The 18,623-nt window shown below is 42.0% G+C and overlaps 1 protein-coding gene across 14 annotated transcripts in view; it reads right to left on the bottom strand.

The window, feature by feature from the left end:
* SERGEF (secretion regulating guanine nucleotide exchange factor) overlaps positions 1-18,623 on the bottom strand; it is a 235,620-nt gene that overhangs the window by 52,942 nt on the left and 164,055 nt on the right. For 4 of the 14 annotated variants that reach the window (XR_013403973.1, XR_013403972.1, XR_003722630.2 and 1 more), the window contains one exon: positions 4,926-5,103. The exons of the other annotated variants lie outside the window; for them this stretch is intronic. The gene's annotated coding sequence lies outside the window, so the exon portion shown is untranslated. Of the gene's footprint in view, positions 1-4,925; positions 5,104-18,623 lie in introns of those variants that run through there. 14 annotated transcript variants of the gene reach the window in all.

The raw sequence follows: 18,623 nt of genomic DNA, 5'->3' as shown, positions 1-18,623 counted from the left end.
TGTGTAACATACACATAACCACCTCTGCTTCAAATCCTTCTGTGATTCCTATGAGCTTAGAATAAAGAGAAAAAAGATTCTTCACATGGCCTGCAAGGCCCTAATCTCCTCCTCCAGCCTTTTCTCTGTACTCAAATCATATTGACCTTCTAATTTCTTTGAAAGCGCTAAGCTGCCTCTCACCATAAGGGCCACATTTGTCCATATGCCTAGAAAGCTTTCTCCCCACCCTACCCACTGCTTTCATCTAATTATAACTCCTAGTGATCTTTCAGATCTCAGCTCAGATGTCAATTCCTCAGCAAAGCTATCCTTGATCATGGGAAGTAGGTGAGGACCCCTGTCATACATTCTCAGAGTACCCTGTCCCTTTCTTTCATAGCATTTATCCTAGTCTGTAATTTTACATGACTGGTGCAATTTTTTTTTTTAACAGTGTCTGAGTCCTTCCATAATACTGTAAGCTCCTTGAGGGCAAGGGATCATGTCTGTTTTATCATCATAGGATCTCTAGCTTTTAGCACAGGCCTGAAACATAGTAGGTAGTCAATAAAAATCTGCTGAATGAATAATAAACTGCAGCTATTCACTGAGTTTATTCCAAGCAATCATACCAGGTCCCTTTCTAATACTATTTCTGAGGTTCTCTTGAGTCTCGCTTAGATTAACAGAAGCTGTTGATATTTTTGCCACCTCTCCTCATCTCTCTGGTATCCACTACAGTGAACCATCTTCTATAGATGAAGAGACCACAGCATTGTCATCATTACCACAGTTACATTTATTGAGGATTTTCTTACCATGCATTAGGCGTGGTGCCATGCATGTGGTATTCAGTTAATCCTTTCAGTATTATGAGGTATACATTACTAGACCTTTTTTGATAGTAAGAAACAGAAACTCAGAGAGGATTTGCTAAAATATGGTGGGGTCCAAGATTTGAACCTCGGTCAAACTTAAAAGCCTACAGTCTTAATCATAACCTACTGCCCTATAAAATGAGCTAATAATAACCACTAATAGTGATGTCAAAGGACTCAAACACAGTAGGCACTCAGTAAAGGGTGGCTGTTATTTTTGTGGTGCTGGAGGCATTGTGGGGAGTGATAAGCATTTACCATTTTGCCCAGAAGAGAACGAATCTGGCTGCCTTCTAGGACTGAAACAGCTGGACTTGGTTTGAAAGACAGACTTTTATGAAAAGCAGCATGCTGTGGCAGTTCCAACACAGAGTGTGTGAAGAGAAGAGTTGATATGCTAACGAAACCAATGCACAGATTTTTAGCCCTGAGAACCAACCATTTGAAATGAACTTGAGTTTCTCACAGCAAGCCCAGACATCAAGCCTGCATAAGGATCCCCAACATACAATAGTTCCTTGAATTTCTTTTGTTACTTCTCCTTCTACCTCCTGTAGCTCACAGAAACAGAGAGAACATGCCACACTTAAAGTCAAGAGATTCTAAGTCTGAATTCTGATGTGCCCAGGGTTGAGCAGCTGAGGATCACCAAGATGCCTGGCCCTCAGTCAGAACCTCAGTGTCGCAGGAAGCCAGGAGATGACAATGAACCATATTGCCATCCTCTGTGGCCTGGCTTGAGATTGATCTATTCTTCTGAGTCTTCCTCCCTCCTTTTACTGTTACTCATCACTGGGCATGTAAAGGAAGAAAAGAAGCTGAGATACTTGAGTTCCTACTATATGTCAGGCACTCTACATCCACATTTTCATGTAGTAAGTCAATCCTAACAACAATCTCAAGCAACAGGTGCCATACTCCTTATTTTACAATCAAAGAAACTGTAGTTTAAAGAGATTAAATGACTTGGGAGAAATCACTACACAGTAAGAGAAAGAGTTGAGATTCAAATCCAGTTTTTTTACATTCTAAATTCTGTGCTCTTTCCATTTACCGTTCTGAAGAAATCTATAGTGACTGAGGATGCAGGAAAAATTAAGGACATTACTTGGATGTGTATAGGTGGTATAAAGCCATGAGAGCCCATTCATTCCTTCCTTCCCTTCATTGTGCCCACTGCTCACTGAGTACTATCAGTGTGTGAGACATTGAGCTGGAGGACGGGGATAAAGAGATGGGTAAGATACAGGCCCTCCTCCTCAGAGGTTCACAGTCTAGTGAGAGGAGCACTCTAGGGAATAGAGGAAAAGAAAACAATGTTCCCACTGAGCAAAGAGAAAGAAGGCAAAAGATCCTAAAACATCAGAACCAGAGGGGTTCAAGGAAGACCAACTACTCAAAACTTGGCTATATCACCTGAAATTAATTACCTGGAGGACTATCAGAACTAAAAATTTCTAAGCACCCAATTCCCAGTTCTACTTATTTGGAAGTGAGCCCAGGAGTGTATACGTTTAACAATTATCCCATGTGATTTGATAGAATAGTCCAGGTGAATAAAACCACTGATCCAGACTCTTTACTTTGTTGGTGTGAGAGCAGAGGGGCAGAAAGGGGAAGTGACTAGCTCAAGGACACACAGGAATCAATACTTCAGACTCAGGCATCCAAATCACAGTTAAATGACCTTTAGTCACTTTTTAAAAATTAGAATAATTTTATTTTTATACATTATATATACATTTATACATTCACATGACATTTTATGTACATGGATTAGGTAGCTCTTGACAATGTTATATGTTTACTAAAAAATGACTTTATAAAAATAAGGCATGGAAAATAACAAACCAATTTAGAAGACTAAAATTATCCATGGACACACAGAATGGATATAGGTTTCCATAATCAAGAACAGTATTTTCACCCTCTCATACCTCTGACCACCTCTTTCCTAGGTAGTCAGTATAGGGCAGAAAATTATAAATTAATCAAGGATAGTGCTTCAAGGTACTGGTTCCCAGACTGTGATGGACATAAAGAAAGAGCAATAGACAAATAAGCATTTTAGTATTTGCTAAAGCCTCGCATCTTCCTCTATCCATAATGGAGATGTCCTGGCCACTGAAAACATGATGGGCCCCCTGTTGCCAACTTCTCTGCAGTGATCTCAATCCCTTTGCCTCACAAGAGCATCAGAAAGGTCCCCTGCCCTTCCAACTTTAGATTCCTTTCATTGGTTACATGTAGAAGACAGACATGGGCCAGAGGTATAGAGAGGCTCTAAGTCAGAGGTGTCCAATCTTTTGGCGTCCCTGGGCCACACTGGAAGAAGAACTGGGCCACACAAAAAGTATACTAACAATGGCTAATGAGCTAAAAAAAACGAAACAACAACAACAAAAAACGACCCCTCATGTTTTAAGAAAGTTTACAAACTTGTGTTGGGCTGCATTCAAAGCTGTCCTGGGCCACATGCAGCTTGCTGCCCGCGGGTTAGATAAGCTTGCTTTAAGACAATGAGTGTAGGTAGGCCGTTCTATAGGGCCTCTGAGTTCATGGAGCAACTTCTCAGCAGCCATCTCCACCAGGTTCCCTTCTTTTGTTGTTTCACTGTGGTTTGCCTCTGTAACTGTTTGTTCGAGAACTCTGTCAGCAAACTCTACATGCTCTGCTTCAACTTCTTCATGTCCTTTTTGTTTTGGCAGCCTTAGCATAACAAAGTTAAATTTGATTTACCTTCTGGGGCTCAGCTATCAAAGCCTACTCCTTCCTTTTCTACTCTCAGGCCATCAGGCCATGGGCCCTGGGGCTGCTAAGGAAGCCCAGAAGCAGTGGTTAGAGGTATAAGTAGAAGACTCAGTAGAGCTCACTGTTAGAAAAGCCAAGTGCAGAAAGGGTTCCAAACAGGGGCACAGCAGCAGTGCTGAGTGAAGAGGCAGCCTCAGTAGGACTGGGGTGTCTCAAGACTTGGGCTCAGCTGACTGGCCTCTCCATCCTGGCTCTGTTCATTGATATACTAGTCAAGACACACCCTTCTTTTAGCCTCATTTTTCCCATTTGTAAGTGAAGTAATTTAATTAGCTTGTGTCCATGTTTCCCATCCAGATTTTGAAATTTGAGATTTTCATTTTTTTTTTTCCTTTGGCATTGGATACAAATGACTAAGATTGATACTGTGACTCATGTTTATAATCCATAACCACAGATTCTGAAATCTTAGAGCTAAAAGAAATTGACCAATACAATTCTCTCTTTTCTACTCATTTGATGAGAAACTAACGTCCAGAGAGGGCCCACTTCCAGGTCTACAGAATTGGGAATTGGGTGCTTAGAAATTTTTAGTTCTGATAGTCACCAGATGATTAAGTTCTGCAAGGGCAGGAACTATCTGTCTTGTTCTCCATTGCATGCCTGGCCAGATTTTTTTAAATGCTTGTTGAGTGAATGAATGAACAAATAATCTCCCTCTAATGTCATGCAGCCTGGGACCACGGAAGTATCCTTACTCCTTGCCTGGAGGTAGAGGCAGATAAGACTGAAGACACAGACTGCTTCTGGCCCCTAAAGGGATGGTGCTCTCCAGCTGGAGAGCCAAAACGGCGCCAGGAACAAATTCTCAAGGTTGGTGGTGCCAGCAGCGCTTGGCCACAAAGTGGGCTTCTACTAGAGTCCTTCGTGCTGTGCATAATGAATCACGATATGTCAATTACTGCATTCTGTTAACAAGCTCATGTCCACCTGTGCATCACCAGTGAGTGCCCTGCAATTTGCCACAGCTCTGCAGTTAATACATGGCAGAACAAGTGGGGCAGAGGATTCTGAAACACTCCAGGCCCAGGGAAATCAGGTGGTTGGTTTGTTTTTGGCAACTACTGGGCTTGATGATGGGGCAGCAGTACGTGGAGATGTATTCTCTCCTCTGGGGAAAGGGTCTGCGTCCTGGGTATTCTTTCCTGTCCGGACTCAGATAGGTTCAGATGGAGAAAGCCACCTTTGTATTTTTTTTTTCTCTGAAGTATTGAACAAACTGGGGCAGAGGCAGAATGATAATTAAAAAATCACCTCCAGCATGGTTTGATGGTCCGGTCATCTGATCATCGGCACTGAAGTCTCTCACAGGATTCAAAATATGGCTCCACGACACATGAACAGTGTGATCTTGAGTATATCTCTTAATTTCTCTGCAACTCCATCTCCACATCAGCAAAACTGGGATAATAATACTTACCTTGCAGAGATACTGCAAAGATTAAACGAGAGAATGCATATCAAACCCAGAATGGCGGCTGGCATGTAGCAGGTATACAATTAGATGAGCCTCCTACCATGTTAGAGGTGTTTCCTGAAGGGATTCTAATCTCCTGAGGAAGATTAGGGCCAAGACCTTAAGCAAACCCAGACAAGAGCCTCTGTGTCTTAGATGTGTGTGCGTATTACCCCCTAGTGGCTCCACAGTAATGATTACAACTGCAGTCATGTGAGGATGTCAGATCTGCCTTCCTCACCTCCACACTGGCCGTGTGAGAAGTGAGCAGGCCTCCCGGTGACACGGGAGGCTGTTCCTTTCTCAGGCAGCACCGCTGCAGCCCCTGACCTACTTTCTTACTAAAAATAGCTCTTCTTAGGTCACTGCTGCAAATTGAATTCCACTGCTTCACTGCACCCTGTAAGCAGGTGGGTGGGCGCCAGAGCACATTTGGTGAGATGCAAGCCTCTGCTTATGTGGTGCATTGCTGCCCAAGGATGCTAATTCCACATGCCTGAGTAGACGGCAGAGGGTGTCTGCACTCAGCAGGGCTGCGTGTGACCCTGCTGGGGTTCCTTTATTTGGGGGGAGGAGGGACAGGGAGGAGCAGTGAGGGAAATTCTAGATCCAGTTTTGAAGTCTGACAGAACTGAATCGAAACATAGGATCCAAAGTTTTCTTATTTGACCTCGGGAAAGTCACAATTTCTCTTTGCCTTAGTTTTCTCATCTGTAAAATGGAGATGATAAAACTGACCTTAAAATATGATTGTATAGATATTTTAAAATGCTGTTTATAAAGCAGTCCTTGGCACAGAAGAGGAGGAGCCCAATAATGAAGCTAGTACAGGTATTCTCCATTGTATGGCCTGTTGCTCCACATGCGCTCCAGCTAAAGCCTCTCATAGCAGGGGTAGCAAGGGATAGGAGGCCAATCCAAGAACTAGAAAGATTTTAAGCTGAAAGGGCTTTAGCAGTACTGAGGTCAAAGCTTCTCAGACATGGCTGAGCATCCCAGTAACTATTAGCCTGCTAATAATACTGATTCCAGGTCCTTACCCTGGAGACTGGGACTCAAGCAGTCTGTCTAGGGGCCAGGGAATCTGCATGTTAATAAGCTCTCCAGGTGATTCTTATGCACTGCCAAGTTTGAGAACCTCTCAACTAGGCCAGTCACCTTGTTAAAGTAAATGAGTAAATGAATTACTATTATTTTTCTTCCATTATAAGCACAATGTAGGGTCATTATAAAATATGCAGAAAACATGGAAAAGCAAAAAATCAAAATAAAAAAGTAAAAATTCATTCATATATTGAGTGATTATTAACTGCCAGGCACTTTGCTGAGTCCTAGGGTTTTGTTGATAACACAGTTCTGACCCTCAAGGAAGGCCCAGTCTATGTGCAGAGATAGAAACAGACAAGAAGACTATAACACAAGACATATGTGTTAGAGTCAAGTTACAAATTATATAGAAAGAAGGATGAAGGAGCACCTGATTCTACCTAGGAAGTCAGGGACATCTACAGAGCAGGACTAGAAGAAGAGCAGATATTCATGGCTAGACAAGGGAGGGAAGGGCATTTCAGGAGGAATGAACCAGACATATAAAAGCATATAGGGATGAAAGGTATTCATTAGGAAAATGTCCTAAAGTCACCATAGTGAGGTCACTATATACAGTAAATAGTGGTGGCACAAAGAGAGCTGATGTGAACATCTGGGTCTGGATCATGAAGGGTGTGGATAACATCAACAATGCTTCCTACACTGGGAAGTATATTTCCCAGTATATTTTTCATATATGGCTTTTTGTTTTCATTTTTACATGACCAATGCTGCAATTCTTACTTAATAAACACTACAAATTAGTCAAGCAGAGAGGTCATCTTTTATCCAGTTCCAAATGTTAGTAAAATTAGGTAGCTCTTAATTTTACTAAATTATAAAAAGACTATGATGAACATCTTTAACCATAAAGCTTTTTCCATATTTAAGATCTTTCCTTAGAGGAGAATTCTAGGATATGAATTAATAAATGAAAGTGAATGGACATCTTCAAGGCTCTTGATAATAGCTCCAAAGGATTTTCAAAAAGTGGCCCAGATGGTTTTACAAATAATAATAAGGCCCAAAGAGGTTCCATGTCTTGTGCAGATCATACAGTTGAATGGGGTGCTACCAAGAGCAACATCTGGATCTCCCAACTCCCACTCTAGCTCTCTTTCTTCCGACCACATTGCTTTCCTACAAATCAAAGAGAGATGAAATAATATCTATCCACCCAATGCTTCTAATCAATTCTAAGTATTTTAGGTTAGCAATGTACATGCATAGGAGATGTGAGTAACATGTGTGTGTTTATATACACACGAAGCTGCATATATGAGTCATTTTTCCATCCTTATCATGTATGCTCCCCTACCAATGACAATTTTTGTTCTAGCCAAGCTGAGCAAATCTTACGTTGCCTTACCTCCACACCTTTGATCCTACATGAAGTTATCTCTTGTTCTCCTAGTCAAATTCTATGCATATTTTTAAAATCCAAAAAGCATTTCCTGACTCTGGGCACTTATTATCAACAACAGTCATATGTGACACTTACTTTATTGCTTTGCAGCAGCTCTGGTATTGATATAAAATTATTTAAGTTTTGGCCAGGCGCGGTGGCTCAAGCCTGTAATCCCAGCACTTTGGGAGGCCGAGACGGGCGGATCACGAGGTCAGGAGATCGACACCATCCTGGCAAACACCGTGAAACCCCGTCTCTACTAAAAAATACAAAAAAAACTAGCCGGGCGAGGTGGCGGGCGCCTGTAGTCCCAGCTACTCGGGAGGCTGAGGCAGGAGAATGGCATAAACCTGGGAGGCGGAGCTTGCAGTGAGCTGAGATCCGGCCACTGCACTCCAGCCTGGGCTACAGAGCGAGACTCCGTCTCAAAAAAAAAAAAAAAAATTTAAGTTTTACCTATAGAATAAAAGCTGTCTCTGGCTTCTGTCATTAGAAAGGGATAAAACAACCTCCAACCCCACCCTCGAGGCTAATAAGAAGACTTCTGGTGTTTGATGGGCTGAAGACAGGTCAGGCCAACCCTTGTACCTTGTATATCTACAGTAGTAGACATCTTGGTAGACTGGAAAGAGCACAGGACTAGGAGACAGAATAATAAAAGCTTCCATGTGCTGAGGACCTACTCCAACCAGGCACAATGTTGGTTGCTTTATATATATATTACTTAGAATCCTTAAAATTACCCCCAGCAAGGGAAACATTATTAGACCCATTTTACAGATGAGGAATCTTAGGACCTGACAGATTAATTTATTCAGTCAATACCGTCAGTAAGTGGCAAAATCAGGATTTAAACTCAAGTATGTGTGACTCAAAAATCTGTTTCTTTCTGCTTTACTATATTATGCCTCAGCAAATGTCATTTCAGTTCATTTCATGTATCTTTCAAGATACATGATCTTCTCCTGGTCTTTTATTCTGTTGCTATAACCGAATACCACAGGCTGGATAATTTATAAAGAAGTTGATTTGGCTAACAGTTCTGGAAGCTGGAAAGTCCAAGAGCATGGTGCTGGTATCTAGTTAGGGTCATCCCAGAGTAGACAGGTGGAAGGAGAAGAAAGCACATGCAAGAGAGAGCTTGCATTTTTAACAAAGCCACTCCAGCAATAACTAACCTACTCCTGCAATAATGACATAAATCCATTCATTCATAAGGGTGGAGCCCCCATGACCCAATCACCTTCCGAAGGCCCCACCTCCCAGCACTGTTACACTGGGGACCAAGTTTCTAACACAGGAACTTTTCAGGAGCATATTCAAACCATAGCAGATGCCTAAAAGGACATTCATGCTCTCCAAATCCTAGCCTCCTCACTAATAACATGGGGATAATCATCTTCCTATCCTGCCCTTTACTCCTAACACACACATACACATACAGGACTGTTGCAATAATTAAATGTTATAATGGGCATAAAAGACCCAGACAGACATATGGGTTGTTATTAGAGTCCTGAACATCACAACTGATCATTCTGGTGATAAATGGACATCCTGCCAAGATCCTCTGTCACCTAAAGAGAATTTAATTATGCTAGACAGCTCCTTCTATAGCACCAGAGAGTGAATGGTTGCAATGCATTTCATAATGACTTTCAATAAGGCCTGAAACCAAGAGGTTAATACTCTGAGAAAAATCCATTAACCAAAATACTGCATTCTTGGAGTACTCTGGTAATCATGGCTCCCTGGGATATTTTCCCACTCTATCACATATATGTATGCATTTCTATATACACTTGCATACATCTTTCACTGGCAGCCTATTTCTAGAAAGCAGGATTCAGCAGAAGGGAAGCTGGGCTTGGATTCCACCACCAGGGGGGCAACTGTAAATGGGCTGGGGTGCATTTATTCCAGTTTTCCAGAGGCTTCTGGTGAAATGTTAGGAGACTTGGCTGAGGTGTCAGGAGACCTGGGCTGTAGTTCACATTCTGCTGCTTACTCACTGTATAACATTGGACAACATGCTTGACTCAGCCTCGATGTCCTTTCATATAAAATAGGGATGATACCTACCTTAGATAAATTAGCTATCCTCCCTGCGGCAGTATTTCCTCTGCAGTGAAACTGTCACAATTACTATGTATATATCTGTACTGTGTGCTGGCCCTGTGCTGAGGGCTTTGCAAGCATTCTTTCACTCCTCCTTACAGTCCTGTGAGATGGGTACTATTATCTCCAGCTGACAGAAGAGGAAACCTATGCTCAGAGGAGTTCAATAATTTGTACCAGGTCATATAACTGTTAAGTCACAGAGTTAGGATTCAAACCTTGGTCTCCTTGATTTGAAATCCAGTGCCCTTAACCATGAAACCATATTCCTACTTACCAGAGAGCTGTTGCAAGGAAAAAATGAACAAACATTAATTATTATGTGTCTCCTGTGTATCTAGTAGTTTGCATCCCTCTTCTGTAAGACACACGAGTACAAGGATGCTTTACAGAGCCCATGCACATGAGGCTGCTCTGTGACTGTGGGGCCCTGTGTGGGGATATGTGCATTTTGAGAAGGGAAGGGAGAGACAGGACCTGGTAGAAAAGTATTTACTGCTGCGTTCCCCAAAGTCATGAAGTCAGCCATACTAGAAACATGGATGAGGGTTATGGATGAAATTTCTCCAAAGTTTTAAAAGTTGGAGAGTTGAAGGCTGGCGTGGCAGTGACAGAATCTTGCTGAAGACTAGAGTAAAACACTTGCATTCATGCATTATCGCAGATTTTTAAGCTGATGGTATCCAAGGTGACTGTGCTGGACACTAATGAGGAAAAAGATATGACTGAAATGGCAGGAGTACTCGCCTTCAGAGAAGCTGGACAACCCACCCCACCCCCACTGCTTACACAGAAAGGATGAGGGGACACAAGGAAGAACCCACATTTTGAAACCTTAGGCTGGATTGAACTAAAAATAGAACTGTGATTCAAACATCTATTACTGAGTTCTCTGCTTTTGCACTCTGGAAACCAGGTTGTTTCACTCCCCATCAAATCTACCTCCCCAAGGTGTTCATTCCCACAGCTTGGAGACACAGCAAAGTAAAAACTGCTGAGAGTCTAATGAGTGTGTGGTACCATGCTGGGCCCTTTAAACCCATGATCTCATCTGCGCCACATAATAACCTTGAGATGCATGTACAGAGGAGGAAACTGAGGCCCAGTTAGGTGAGACGACTTGCCCAAGGTCATTCAGCTACTAAGTGGCAATACCGGGAATTGAGTGAACTCAGGGCAGTCTGACTCTAGAACCCATGCTCTTTCAAACAGAAATCCTTGCTACATTTCAAAGAGGCAGAGCTTCATTTTAAGCTTAGTGAGTGATGAGAGCAACATTGCTCCCTAATTTACCTTCTGGCTCTGGGAGGACCCAGCAAGGCAGCCATTTGAATGATTCATTCCTGTGACTGACAAGGAGACTTCTCTTGGTTATAGCTTCAGCAGCTGCTAAATCTGCTACACACCACCCCACCTCACCCCCTCCATTTGGCTCAGGTAGGTGGAATTATTTATGTAAGAATTTCAGTGGCCTCCTGCCTTAAGCATGATTATCACAGACTTTTAAGTGATAAAAATGTCATACATCATAATAAAGGACAAAAGGAGTCAGGGTCAGGGAAGGTAACAGGAAAGAAGATAATCTGAAAAGCAAAGAAGTAGGTACAGATGCAACAGGGTAACTCTCAACATTTACAAAAACACTTTCCTAGCAATTTATTCATCTGATCCTAATACCCTGGTAGATGTAAGTATCTCCATTTTACAGATGAAGAATATGAGGGTTGGATCTGAGGTCCAAGGTCAGACTGAGGGTGGGATAAGAACCTAGGTCTCCTAATTCTCACTCAGTGCTTCCCATAACCCACTCACCCAATAAAGTGAAGACAGAAATCCATGAGAACTATCAGAGAAAGAACTCTGTAGTCTTGCTCCTCTGCATGACAGGACCAGGGAGGGGAAAGTGGCTGTGACAGTATCAGAGAGAAGTAGCATGGAGTCTGGAACTGTGGGTTTAAGAACATTTTTCAAGTCCCACCTTGGATATATATTACTAAATAATTGTGTGACCCTAGGCAAATCATTTAATCTCTCTGCCCTGATTTCCTCACTTGTAAAACATGGCCAACAATAGTACCCACTTCATACGGTTGTTGTGGTGATTAAATAGAAAAACAAAACACCATACGTGAACAGTCCTTGGCACCAAGGCAAACAATCAGTAAGTGTTAGCTGTCACTGTTTTCATCATTATCATCATGAACATGCCCAACACACTGCTTGGCACATGGGAAATGTTAAGTGAATGTTTATTTCCTCTCCTTCCCCTTGTTCCTGTATCTCCCAAGGCACCACACCCCCATCTGTTATCTGTAGACCTGTTGACAGGAGGTCTGGGGTTGAGGAAGAGCACACAGTGCTTCTTTCCAGACAACGTGACTGGGCTGGCCTTGTTTACTGGGGCAGCGAGCTGCTACACAAAGTCATTAATCATACTTGGTGCTATGAGCTTTCAGGTCACTCCGCAGAAATGAACAACTCCATCTGGTTTCTCCCCAAGGAGACAGAGCCTTCCCATGTATCCATGTATGGGGTTCCTATTGAGGATTCAACCTTTGCAATAGCTTCTTGGAATCTGGAAAGTCTACTATGATGAATTGGCCCCCATAAAAAGGGACCAGGAGGCTGGGCACGGTGGCTCATGCCTGTAATTCCAGCACTTTGTGAGGCCGAGGTGGGTGGATCACCTGAAGTCAGGAGTTTGAGAAGCCTGGCCAACATGGCGAAACCTGTCCCTACTAAAAAAAATACATATATATACATATATATATACACACACACACACACACACACACACACACACAATTTAGCCGGGCACGGTGGCGCACACCTATAGTCCCAGCTACTCGGGAGGCTGAAGCTAAGGCAGAAGAATCGCTTGAAACCAGGAGGCAGAGGTTGCAGTGAGCCAAGATCACACCACTGCACTCTAGCCTGGGGGACAGAGCGAGACACCATCTCCAAAAAAAAAAAAAAGGGGGGGGGGACCAAGAAAGCAGTCTTTGCGCTGGGCCAAATTATTGCAGCAGCAAAAATAATCACAGAATAGTGACACTTATATAACATTATTAAAGCTATCACAACACCATACCCTATAGCAGGGCCACTTAGCAGAAATGCTTTGTACATATACATACAGAAAAAACTGTAATTAAGTAGCTCTGCTTCATTAAGCTTTTTCTACAGAACCAACTCCTTGACTTCTCTACAGAGCTGAAAGCTTTCATTCCAACCTTCTACCAAGTAGTCCTATTTGGGTGTTCCACAGGCATCTTACACTCAGCTATGCTAAAAAAAAAAAAAATTTCATTACCTTGCCCAAAGCCTATACTTTCCTCTCTCCAGGCATCTCTCTTCTCAATGATGACCTATCTACCCAGTCTACCAAGGAGAAAAGGGTACCACATCCTCGATTCTGCCCATTCCTCCCCTTCCTTTCTCAATCCTTTTCATATTAGGCCATTTAATTACTGACAAGCACTGGCTTTCAAATCTCTTCCCTACTTCCTATTTCTGCTGCCACTGCCTGTCCTTCCTGACAGTTTGCCCTGTGGATTTCAAGCTTGCTAGCCAGTCTCCACAATTGTACAAGCCAATTCCTCACCTAAAATATCTTAATTTGCATCTCCTTCTGGGTCTGTTTCTCTAGTTGAACCTGGACTGACACACTCTGTCTTTGAAACTAAATTCTTATTTTGGTAGAAAAACATTTTGTTTCTCACCTTTGACTGGCAAAAATTGACAACTGGATCATGCTAAGTTCTGGCAAGGATGTGGAGCTACAGAAATCTGCATTTACTGCTTCTGTCAAGCATCAGGCCCTAAGCTCAGTTCTTTACATATATTATCCCGTCTAACAGTCATAGTAGCTCTGAGCATTTTCATTCTTTATCTACGTAGGGAAATCGAGGCTCAAGGAGGTTATAATTCACTCAAAGTTGCATGGCTAGGAAGGAGCAGAGCTGAGTTTCTTTCATGGACTTAGTGTCCCCCTCAAAATCACATCAACTTCATTTGAAAATTGTAATGAAACTATTTATTAAAATTATAATATTCTTACTTTTTATACAAAATTATTATCTTTCTTTTCCAACCATACTTATACTTGTTACAACCTCAGAAAGTCTATATAAAGTAAAGTGGGGGAGTAGGAGAGCCAGAGTATTATCTTTATTTTATAGATGTGCATTTGGAGCCCTTGAAGGGCAAGTAAATTACTTAAGGTAATTTAAATTTCATTTTAAAATTGAAGATTAACAAAGGTACCTGGACAGTTTAAGGAGCCAGATTAAAAAGACATCTTCACTAGGGGATAGTCAGTACTGGATTTGGAAACTGTCACAGTTTTAAATACAGTAGTGCCCCCTTATCTTCAGAGGACATGTTCCAAGACCCACAAGGGATGCCTGAAATCTCAGATAGTACCAAACTATATATATTTGCTGTTTTTTCCCATACAGTAACAGGCGGATAGTATATTCATCATGGACACATTGGACAAAGAGATGATTCATATTCTGGGTGAGATGGAGTGACATGGCATGAGATTTCATCACGCTACTCAGAATGTGAAACTTTTGCATTGCTTTTTTCTGGAATTTTCCATTGAGTATTTTTGGACTGTGGCTGACCACAGGTAACAGAAACTGTAGAAAGTGAAATCGCAGATAAGGGGAGCTGCCATTCTCCCTCTGAGATACAATTTGAAGCAAAGGGGCCTAGGCTGAGAGTTGGGAGATCTGCTTTCTTAGTCTGCCTGGGCATGTCCTCTGGCTGGCGTACAACTGAAACATATCACTGCCCCTTCTAAGACTTGAATATTTCACTTATAGATGAAGATTGGGAACAGTTGGCTTCTGAGATCCTTTCCAGCACCAACCCACTTTAATTCTATAAACCCAACATTCCCAAGTATACCATGGCCATCTGTACTTTGCAGGCTCTCTCTGGAATGGACAAAGGTTATTCTGCAGCGTGGGCACAGACGTGGTCCTGTAATGCAAGATACTGAAAACCACATCCCCACCCCTAACCTACAAATTTCCTCTCTAGGCCTCTTTTATAGGAATGTCTTCAGACTATGCCACTGCCTATCCCACTGACAGTTTAAAGGCAATATAATTAACAAGCTCATCCTTTATCCTCTGTCAACATCTCTGCTGCCATGGCTGGCTCCCCTGTGCTCTGGCCTCCCTAGTGCAAGCTGACTCAGTCAATACCCAAGACTTACCATTTCTACCACTAGGCCCTCTCTTATATTTATTCCCAATTACACATTACTTTGTTAACTTCTGTTCATATTTCCACCCTTTAGATCCTGAATTCATCATCCTTTGTGTATATAAATTCCCAGTTTTCAGAAAAAGTGAAATGTTCCCCTTCTATGCCTTCATGGAGACAGGCTGCAGCTGGAGCCTTTTGGCAGCCAAAAGAGACCCCTTTGCAGCTCCTAGCAATCTGTTACTGAATAATTTGAGAGAATATTGCTAATTATGAACATGTGCCTTTAGATTCCCAGCTCCTTAAGCTGCAGAGTACCCAGGACAAGGTTCTCCTCCTTGAGCAAGTTACTTAACCTCTCTGCCTGAGTTTCCCCATCTATGAAACAGGTATAATAATAGTACCTACCCAACTGTTGATGTAAGAATCAATTAATAATGTATGTAAAATGTGTAAAACCACACATAGACCAATAATGTCAACTATTACTGTTACTACGGTCCAATAAATATTTGAGAGTTGATCATACAGCGTGTTGGCTTCCTGGACTCTTCTTTCCCCTTAACTTTTCTAAAAAGCCAAGCTATTGAAGTCATTATCTTTTTTTGTTTCTTAAACTACATTTGAGTTCATATGGTGAGCCTTGGCAGAGCCCCCAAAAACAATGAAATGAAAGGAAACATGTCTAAACGGGTCTACAGTTTGGCATAGCACTGGTTCAGTACAAACCTCTGCTGCATAGCCTTGTACCCAAAACTATGCAGCATAGGGAAATGGAGAATATAACATCTCCAGTGTGGGTGAGTAGCAGAAACTACCCAGAAACAAGCCAAGTCAAGGGCTCCTGAGGCCATGGACTGCTAGGTCACAGCAACAAGGGTGGGGCCTTTGGAGCTCGCCTCTAAAGTTGCTGACTTTCTATCTCCAGAGGGGTATAATGTGCCAGCTGAAGTTAGGACTTATGGGCGACAGTTCTGGGCATAGCCTATAACTTGCTGTGTGACTTAGGGCAAATCATTTCCAAACTGAGGCCTTAACTTCCTCTTCTGTAAAGATTAGGCTATTTCTGAAGTTCCCTCCACCATGAAAGTCTGTGGTCCTATGACCCCTGGGCTCTTCTTACATTAGATCAGCTAAGATTCTGCTTCTCCCCCCTCTGAAAAGCAGTCCTTCCCACAGTAGAAGCCTATAAATCTTCTTTGGCTACCCTCTACATTTGGCAAAATTAAAATTTTAAAAAGTATCTGTCCAAGAGCTCCCCATATTTTTCCCCCTTCTTGCTATGTAATGCCATTTGGTAAAAAATTCTTCAAGTAGGTTCCCAACTGATCTTAGTAAATTCCCTTCACAAGAAGTATTCATCTCAGAGGTGCTGCTCGAATAAAATGAACTGACTCACAAAACTTGCAAATACAAAGGCCACGGAGCCAAGGCTTCAGTTTTGAATGGCTTCCCTTCTGTCATATTGCGCAGTCACACAACTTCCAGCCTGCCTCGCGCTCTCTGGGCCACTGTGACCACTTCCTCTATCCTTTTCAGCTGTGGCCTACAAAGAGTAGTAGGAACTTCCATTAATCCGGGTAGATTGAGCTCCTACTTTATCCCTATTTCCTTCCAAAACCATCTTAAACCAACTGTAAAGGAATAAAGAAAGTATGAATCCACCAAGAAAAGAGGAATAGAAGGAGAAACAAGATAGCTCAACACATTTCAGATGACTACCACAGTTGAAGGAGGTAACTGACTATGCAGAGTGGAGGAGGCTGAAGCCCTGTGCCTGCTGAAGGGAACAGTGAGAAGGAAATAAATTTTGTCTTACAAGACACTGAAAAGCCTCAGGACTGAGAAGCACCAAGTGTCTTTGAAAGTCAGGTAAGGATAGGGCTGAAATCAGAGGGGTTGCCTGACAGTATATTTATGGGGGGTAGTTAGATGCCCAGATCCTCACCAACACATGTAACTAGGCAACCTATCTCTCGCTATACCTAACGAACACCACACGTTTATTATCTGGCGAAACTGACTCAGGGGAGCCGTGGACCCGGAAAAAGAGTCACTGGAGGGTGGGAATGAGGATCAGAATGAAACAAATGGGTTAAGTGACTAAGTGATGGTCTATGTAAAGGATGATGGGACTCCCCCCAGCCCACTTCCGCCATCCTGCTCCAGAAAGTCAACAATTAAGCATATACACCCCAAGACAAAAGATTAGGGGAAAAGTCCATAAATATTGATCTCTGGAAGTTTACCAATGGAAAAGCTTCCCCAACTCCTCAGTCGAAACATCTTACAAGGAAGTCAGCAGCCAATGCACCCTCTCCACATACACAGAGTCTCACGTAGTATCTCTTTTCAATATAAACAGCCAGCTAAAGATCATCGATCTTTAGAGAGGAAAATCCCTGTATCTGTTAGAATCTCAGTAGAGGACCACATCAAACTGGATAGCCGGCGAGAGTTTAATAAAGGAACCATTTACAGAGGTATGGACAATGTTTATATTCCAGGACTACTAAATAAAACTAGAGCTCTACCACCTCTAAGCCTGAAGAGTGGTTACCCTTGGAGAGGGTGAATTGAAGAGGGTGAAGTTAAGGAGAGGGACACCAGACTGGAATCCCTGATAGAGGGATGCAGCTATGGCAGGTAAGCAGGGAGAAGCTAGGAGAATAAATGCCCTGACCTCATTGTTTTTCAGTCCTGAGATCTGCCATTCCTCTCATTAGATGAACCCAACCAGAAGCAAGAGGGCCAGCTGATGCAGGCCATAAAGAGGCCATCCTCCCTAGGGGTATATGGAGTGTGAAAAAAGGTGGATAGTGCATCTACAGGGCAAACAAAAAACATCCAGCACAGTCTCCAGTGTGAAAGGACAGAACCCAAAACAAAGAAATAGAAAATTAAAAATTGGAAAAAAACAGAGTCAAGGCAGAGAACAAAAGAAAACATTTTTTAAAAATCTATAATATCCATAGAAAAATGACAGATGATACGGCAATATAAACAAGAACAGAAAACTATTTTAAAGGATTAAAAATAAGAAAGAGCCTTAGAAATTAAAAATAATAGCTAAATAAAAGTTCCATTAGAAAAGTTGGAAGATCAAGTCAAAAAATTTTCTCACAAAGTGGTAAGAAAAGTAAAAACATGCCCAAGAGTAAAGAAAAGATAAGAAAATTAGGAGTCAGGAAATTCAATAAACATTCAATAGAAGTCCCTGAAAGATAGAACAAAGAAAAATAAGGAAAAAAATGTAAAACAATTTCAAGAACGATTTCCCAGAACTGACAGGCCTAAGCCTCTGGACTGAGAAGGCTCAATAAACACTGGAACAATGAATAAGGAAGACACATACTAAGGCATGTCATCATAAAATTTCAAAACACTGAAGTAAACAGAAGTTCCTAAGAATTTCAAGGAAAAAAATGGCAATGTACAAAGAAACAGGAATTAGGAAAAGCAGCAGACTTCTCAATAGTAACACTAGATGCTAGAGGACAATGGGAAATGCATGCAAAAGTCAGAATGAAAAAAAATGCCCACCTAGATTTCTTCAAAGAGTGAAAGTGTCAATTAAGTGTGAAAATGGAGTAAATATATTTTCAGAATTTCAAAGAATCAAAAAGTTTACCTTCAACTCCTCTTTTCCAGGAAAGGTACT

The sequence above is a fragment of the Macaca mulatta genome, chromosome 14, assembly GCF_049350105.2.
Source record: "Macaca mulatta isolate MMU2019108-1 chromosome 14, T2T-MMU8v2.0, whole genome shotgun sequence".
NCBI classification, from domain to species: Eukaryota; Metazoa; Chordata; class Mammalia; order Primates; family Cercopithecidae; genus Macaca; species Macaca mulatta.
Note: the sequence above shows the minus strand (reverse complement) of the source record. Positions and strands in the feature narration are given on the sequence as shown.